The sequence below is a fragment of the Pteropus alecto genome, unplaced genomic scaffold (genome assembly GCF_000325575.1).
Source record: "Pteropus alecto unplaced genomic scaffold, ASM32557v1 scaffold185, whole genome shotgun sequence".
NCBI classification, from domain to species: Eukaryota; Metazoa; Chordata; class Mammalia; order Chiroptera; family Pteropodidae; genus Pteropus; species Pteropus alecto.
The window spans coordinates 8,162,569-8,171,070 of record NW_006438088.1 but is presented as its reverse complement, the minus strand read 5'-3'; positions in this window follow the sequence as shown (position 1 = coordinate 8,171,070).

The window sequence follows — 8,502 nt, the reverse complement described above, 5'->3', positions numbered from 1 at the left end:
AAACCATACCCGGTACCACAGTTAAAGTAGTAGTAACCAACCCAGTGAAATTAAAATATCAAGCAGACCTTATGATCAAATACATTCATTCAGCTAATGAAGTCACTGAGTAAAACATTCCACACTAAAATTCAAATGCAGCCCTGTATCCATAATAGACCCCTCCCAAGTCAGGAAGTAATTCACATTCAGCATGCAGGATATTCAGATAAAAGGCAGAAAATGCCAGCTTTTAAATAAACTCAACTTACACAGTGTTGTTACAGACATTTAACAGAAGTTCCTCCTCCCTTTTCCTTTCTTAATACAGGAAAAGTTTAATCATCTCTTGGGAAGCTCAAGAGATGATTTAAAATATAGCTAAATCAAAACATGATCAGTAAAAAAAAAATTAAGAAAAGTACTTAAATTAACAATCCACTTTAAAATTAATTTTATTTTTCCCAAATTAATTGCATTCTCTCTCACACACACACATATTTTACTGGGATTTCACAAATTAAAAAAGAAATCAGCTAAAAGACGTATAGGAAAATCATGAAAATAACCACTCTGGACTATATATACCTATAAAAAAGAGCAACAGGATAATCTAGAAATTATGTGTCCCAGAAATGGAGGGAAAAAAATATAAACTAATACTTTTTTGTTTGCATGGAGAAACTTTGGAAGAATGAGGAGAAACGAATAAAAGTGGTTATTCTGGGGCTGAGGGGAGGGCAATGCATATAGGGACAGAGCAGAAGTGAGACGTTGCTGCATAGCTTTTTATATATTTTTTCCAACAATGTAAATGTACTGCCTAGCCAATAAATTAAATGAAAATGTATGTAAGATTGTTTAGGCTGCACCATCTTGTATAGGTAAAAGAACCCAGGCTGTGTAGTCAGGCTGCCTGGTGCTGAGATGCCACCAGCTAGCTAATGAGTACAACTGTTATATTCTGAGAGATGGAAGACAGGGTCCTTGTCTACATGGTGGTCACAGCGGCCAGACCATTGGTGGGAAAAAACCACAGTGCATCTCCATGGTAATTCTCAGATGCCAACACAGTCAGGCATAATTTGATTATGCACAGATAGCAGAATCTCTGCTTAATTCAATTTCCTTTGCTCCACGTCGCGGTCTCTGAGTCTTCAGAACATTTTATCAGATATCTAATAGTGTCAGAGAGAAAGCTCCCATTATATTTTACCATGTGTCACTGAAATTTAAATCAACCAATTACTACACAGTTCTTTACATTTTACTGATAACACGTTTACCAGCTTTGAATCAGAAGGTGGAGGACAGAGGGGGAGCAGAGGCAAGCTTTAATAGAAGATTCCCTACAGGAACATCCTGAAACAGCTGTCTGTCCTCCCAAAGCAAGACACTGCTTTTCTACATGGGGTGAATTTCTTGTAAAACAAATCAGAAGAATAATTGAAAATAAAGCAGTACTAACAGAAAGAAATTTCCACCATCCCACAGGGGGGAAAAATCTTATTCCAGAAGCGTTTCTATTTGTTTTTTAGAATATAATTTTTAGATAAAATATGCTGCAAACATTTGAAATCAGTGTGGGACTGCTACTGTCCCACAAATAAACAGACAGGACTTAAGAATTAGATATCTTCTAAAAACGCAATTTAAATTGGCAATTTGGAATTCAGAACAGAATTCCTCCCAGAAATAGTTATAAACAATGGTTAATTCTATTCCTTGATGTTTAGTTACATATCTAATCATCCACTCAAAACTGTGAAGTACCTGAAGAAAGGACCCTGTCTTAGTCGGTTTGTAATCCCTACAACTCAGCACCAGCAGAATAACTCGAAATATACCTTATGAACGGAGGAAGATCCTGCCGCCCTTAGTGGACAAGATGCCAACACACAATGGCCTGGTGTTTCCAAACCTCGGTTAATCAGATCACCTGAGGTACCTGTTAGCCAGGCCTGTTCCTGGCCTCACCCCAGACTTGCTGACTCAGAATCTCCAGCATCTCTGGGAATCTGCTTTTAACCAAGCCCCTGGTGCATCTGATGATTCAGAAACTGTGGGAAACACAAAGTTTTTGTGTGAACAACATTCCAAGATGCCCAAAGAAAGCTGAGGTTAAGCTGAGCCATTCAGGTTCTGCGTGGGAATATGGAATCGGACAGGAGGAGGGGTTAGGCTCTGACAGCCCCCTGGGCACCCGAGGTAAAAGGGAATCCCAGGAAGCTAAGCGGCAGCTGAGCCAGGTCTGCAGTTCCTGGAGGAAATGGAGGCGAAAGGGGACATCTACCTACATAAAGGCCCTAGGAGAAGGGCTGGCTCTCCCAATCCCCACAAGCCAAACCCCTGTGAGGCCGAAAGAAATAACCACCCTTCACACATTCCTGTCAGGAACTACATGCACTTTAAATACTTTAGGATCATTGGACAGGACTCTCTGGTTTTCAAATAAGAATGTTTATCTCTGACATAAGCTCTCCCTCTGCACTTGGTCAGCTTTCATTTCCCAGGCTTCGGCTGAGCAGTCTTATACGGACTGGGCCATCTGTGGTAATATATGGACATCAACGTACACACAGATGTTAACTCAGCCTTCTCTGTCAACTAAACGACAGTAAATGTTAAATGAATGATAGTAAGGTGCCAGGCACTATACTAAGTACTTTAAATGCATGTCTCAAATTTCTTGGCCATCTGCTAGTAGTTGAGAGGTTTCAAAACAAAAAAAAAAGAGAAGAAAAAGGAAAAAGACTAAAAGACATAGGGTTTTTTTCTCTCAGATATTTAACAGGCTTTCACCATATCTTCTTGGCACTGGTTTTCCTCATCTGAGTACATAATTGGAAGAGAAACAGTACCATAGAACCATCAAGACATGCTCTGGAGATAAGCCTGCCTGGGTTCACATCCTAGCTCCATCACTCACTAGCTGTGAATGTGAGCAAACAAATTATTTGCGCCTCAGTTGCATCATCTGTCAAACAGAAATAATAACAGTATCCATCTCATGTTGCTGCTGTAGGTATTAAAGTATCTAGCCTATAGCACACATGACAACATTAGCTGTTCATATTATCAGGGAATAAAAAGTCACCAAAGACAGCCCAATACCAGAAATAGAAATTGTCTGCTGCCTAGATATTGATATTGGTAATGTCAATAATTGTTTGAGTGACACTCAATACTTTCACAGATATGTCATTTAATCCACAAGGCAAAGGACTATGGCCAGGACCCCCAGGGCCTTTTCTCAGAAGAGCCCTCATTCAAAAACAGAAGCTCCGCCTCTTTTGTAACATTTGTCTCAAGTGCTACTAACAAATGTAACTCGTGAGAGGAAGATGGCCATCAACACTATCTTGTTGATTTTGAACTTCAAATCCTATAGAATTAATTCATTCCAGGATACGAATCTATTTGAGGAGACACAGAATTAAATAACTAAATCAACTAGTAGGTGCCTGCTTAGGTGCAAACCACTTTATTTTATTTATACTTGAAACTTGATTTTTAAAGAAATTAAAATGATAGCCAGAGAAAAACATGGCACTATTTTACTGATCCTGAATTTTCTTCCAAAATATTAATAATTTCAACTATTTTTCTCTCATTAAATTTTTTTTCATTTGCTAGTCTCAATCCTAAAACAATACGTACAGATGAAATTTTCCTCTAATATAGTGGAAAACTGGATTATTGCTAGATAAATCATTTCAACCTAAATGTAGCTTTATAAATCAAGTAATTATATTTTCAATACCCAAGAGTCAATGAGCAAATTGAGGTTTTGGCTTAAACGATACACCCTCATAATTTAAAACAATAACTTTCAATTTTAGGAAATCTGACACATGGCAAGTAATAGCAAGTATATTTAAATAATTTTCTTTCCACAGATGTTAGCACTTTTTTAAAGATAAAGAGGAAGCCATGAATGGACTGTGGGCAGGATATACACAAATCTGAAACAAGTACCTGCCTGATCTGTTTGTTAAATGACTAAGACATGAAGCTCCATGCACACTCCATGTCAGTAAAAAGTGAGTAGAAAGAGACCGTACAGTCATGAAGAGTTTATTTCAGACCCAAGACTTCTTTTTTTATCTCTAATCATAACAATCAGAGAGGGATTATTGATCAAAGTTATATTTACAAGGTCATCCGAGCTACTGCTATTATCAAACAGTAGTAACCCCTCATTAGAATTACAAAATGCTCAAACTGGAAAGGGCGATAGAGGTTAATTTAGTCCAAGTCTCTCTTTTACAGATAAGGAGACTAAGGCCTGGAGGTGTTGAATAAATTACTCAAAACCTGTGTTAGAAAATGGCAGAGGTCAAGCCAGACTCAAGGCTCCTCGCTCTGAATCTGATGAGCTTTCCTGTCCGTTCCAGTGCTCCACGGAGTGCTCCAAGAACACGGTGGTGGCAGTGGTTAAATAGACTGGAGACTCTGGCTCAATAGGGTTAGGAAGGGTCTAGGAATCTGTAACTTTAACAGAGTTCCAGGCGACTCTTAAGGTCAAGCAAGTATGGGAAACACTGCTTCCTCTCACACGGCCTCTTAACCTGAGGTGTGATCTGGCCCCTCTGCTGTCAGTTTCTGTCAATACATCTAGGGACCTTCAAGGGTTGGAGATGGCTGGAGACCAAATTCCCACACCAACACGCTCCCTAGTATGTGGTATGTTTCAATGAAAGCAAGTCTTACACCAATTCCAGCAGAAATACAAACATTTATCAGCAGGCGGGCAGGCATAGAAAACAAACACAACCTGTTCTTAGAAGTGTAGTGAAGTCTCTACTCTATCTTTAGAACTCTGACAAGCACTTGCATAAAGGGTTCATTCTGAGGAAGAAGCAAAAATACTGACAGCAGGACCAGCCAGCCCTCTGGATGGATCAAGAGACAGTCCCTTGTGAAGTACAATGAAGCTTGAGCATTACCCAGAAAGCATGAGGCTATATTCTCTGCCTAAACAGACACTATAAACTCATTCCTTATTTATGCAAAGATGGTGCCCATACAATCTTTCTGCCAACCAGCTATCCTGAACACCATTTATCTCACCTATAAAAATTGTTCACATTCTAACAAGGCCATCATGTACAGGTGCACAGGCTGAGCACCACGTCGACTCTATGCCCCCTCCAGTTGTGCAACATAACAAACCTTCCTACACTTCAGGAATCTAAGGAGGGAAAAAAATCTGCTTTTCTGGAACCATAAGGAAAAAAGCCAGCAGGTTATCTTTTCTCCTATAAATATAATGTTTCAACAATTACATTTCATATTCACCCAGGGAGTACTTTTAAGGTAAAGTGGAAAGAGTTTTGGCCTAGAAATAAGAAGACTCAACGTCTGTCTGTGTGTCTCTTACTAGTCCAAGAACTTTCATTTCTTTGTCAGTAAAGTGGGCATAATACGACCTGGCCTTACTACCTCACAAGGTTTTTGTGTCAAATAACAAACATGGAAAATATTTTTTCAATCATAAAAGTACTACATAAGTATAGTGTTATTATTAATTACAAAAAGAAACAAATCAACATGTGCTTAAAAATCAAACAGGGCTGTTGGGTTGGGTGTCTATTGATTTCTGCAAAGCAAAGTCTGTTTTGACTGTTTACAGAGCTGACACTTCCTGACACTGAGCACTAAAAAACTACATATTAGTTCGGTTCAAATATTAATTAAGCTATCACATTCCAGGCACTGTTGTGAGCTTTGGTAAAACAGAGTTACAGCCATCGCTGACCTCAAGGAGCTTGCTATTTAGCAGAGGGGAGCAGAAGTGAATACACAACTTTGGTCTACACTGGTAAATGCAGTGATGGAGGCATACCTGATGCCCATCCTGGATGCCAATGGACCATTCTCTCCAACCTGGGAGTGTCAGGGAAAGCATGAAGGGAGAGAAGCATTTAAGAATGAGTAGGAGAAAAATAGTAATGTGCATTCTCCCAAACTTATGACAAAAAATTATTTTGAGTGACTTTCTACCTATGAGATTTTGAAGAATGGCAAACAATGAAATGCTTCTTAGAATCACTGACACCAGCAGGGCTGGCCCACAGGACTAAAATGCTGTTTCTGCAGTGCAAAAATAAACTCTTTAGGTTTTTAAAATAGCTCCAATCACACCCTTTATTATTGGTAGAGACCCATCAGACAATGAAATATGCGCTCCAGCTTCTGTAAGCTGCTCAGTTTTGTTACTTGCTCCTGGGAGACTCATCTAATAAGGATGAACTTAACATAGTTATCCTTGGGACTGTTTATGGAGTGTATTTGAACTTGTTTTCCATTTCCAAGCCATCCTAAAGGAAGGGATATATGCAATGGGACAACAGGTAAGCCAATCAGAAGTCTGGGCTCTAGGTCTGGCTGTGATATTGTCTTACCACATCACCTGGGTAAAGCGCTTCAACTCTCTTACTCCATTTTCCCTCTTGTTAAGAGTTAATGAAATAGACTAAAACTCTTGGAGTTTTAGTCAACTCCAAGACTAAAAGTCTATCTGTCCATTCTAATGGAGTGTTATTCTGAAGACCTGCCTAAAAAGGTACCAAAATGACTTCAAAATGTAGCTCTTACACAGGAACAAGGTTTGACACATCTTTTTTTAAAAAGAATCCTAGCAGGAACTAAATAAAATGAACACAGAAGTGTTTTTTGCTTCTTAGCATATAAAAAAGTGTGTGAAGGTGAAAAACCACAAAAACTAATGTCTTTATAGTTCAACTTTCTTCTCTATTCTCTATATGTTCACTTCTACACTCAGACATAATTATATTCGATAAAACCTTGTTTCTCGATCATAAAAAAAAAAAAAAAAAAAAGATGAGCCAGGTTTTCTGGTACAAAACCAAAGCCATTTAAGATTCAAAAGATTTTACAACTTGTGAAAAGTTTAAAAAGTTATTGCAGTCACTCATTAGGACAACTTTAGTTAATTTAGGGGAATTTGGGGGATTTGGACTAAGGACATTAGCCTATTGGTGCACATGTATACAAAGAGAGAAAAGTTATATGTTTAAATGCAAAACAAAACGAGCGAAAGAAGTTCTTGACCTTCACGGAGTTTTTTGTTTTTTTGTTTTTTTCTTATTTCTTAATTCCCACAATAAATCAGTTCACCTAGCAGATCAGCCTCATCACATCATTCCTCAAGGGTGAAATTCTCCTTCACCCACACAGAAATACTCTACACAGAAAAGGTAAAGAAGCAACTTGCCATTACCTAGATGACCGTGACATTCGATTAGGACAGACTATTCTGACGCATGAAGTCAATATTCACATTAATCAGTTATATTTTGTTTGTGTCCAATAACTTTATGAGACTACTTTGATTTTTTCTAGACTTTTTTTTTTTTTTTTTTTTTGGTTGGTGTTGGGGGCAGGGAGACTCTCCCTGGTTGGGAACTGTCCACAACTTATAAGGAAGTGTTGACAGCACAATCAAAGAGATGAACTGTAAAATGTAAAACCATCACATGATAAATTCACAACTTGAAGAACGAGGTATTATAGCAAGCAATCTCACTGGTATTTAAGCATTGAAAACTTGAACTCTTCCGGATGTAAGGTAAAGTATAGCTGTTTTTCTAGCACGGAAAAACATGGAAAACCAGCTATTCGAGTGCATATAAAGTGATTCTAAGAGATTATTTCATCCAGAGCTACTGAAATCTCCGCATGTGTTACACCACCTCCCTCCCACCCTGCAATCCATTAACCACCTCCAATTCACCCTTTACACTTAGGATTATGATCAAGTCCATGTACTAAAAAGGGGAGAAGCCACACAAACATCACAGTGAAAGCCTCTCTGCTTTGGGCCAGCAGGAAATTCCAGTTACTTCATTCAATGGAGCTAGTTAAGCTGCTGAAATGAAATGGGTGCTTGGAGAGATCAGCACGTCAGGGCATAGACTTGATTTTCAGGGTCGGAGGAGGTCAGACAAAGATGCATGGGACTCAAGAGTCTGAGCTCAAGGTCAAGGCCCTCTGAATCACAAAGAGCTGGGTCAGTAGGGAGCAGGGGAAGAGAGACAAAAATTAGCGCCAAAAAAGAAAACCGTGCACTGAAAGTCTGCAAACTTCTGTTTGTAGGTAGGAGCACAGGTACCCAGTGGGCAAGGGAGGTGGCGAGCAGCCCCAACGTTCTCTGAGATTCCCCAGAGATTTTTACAAACAGATCCTCTCGAAGTCTCAAGAACTGTAATCATTATATACTCATATCTCAAACAAGCTACCTTCTCCTGACCTTTTGCCCAAGACCTTGGCTCCTCCTCTGTCTGCGGCGCCCCGGGGTCTCCTCTCAGCCTCCCACACACACAAACAGAGGGAAGGATCCGGCAGTGGGACGGGGCCAGCCCAATTCCCACTCTCCGCGCCCACTCCATGAACGCGGCCAAGAGTCTCCCGAATCCGAGAGTCGGAGAGCGCCGCACGCTCCTGCCACCTGCAAATGGTGGGGACCAGGGCGTCCCCACCCGAGAGCCCGACACTCGC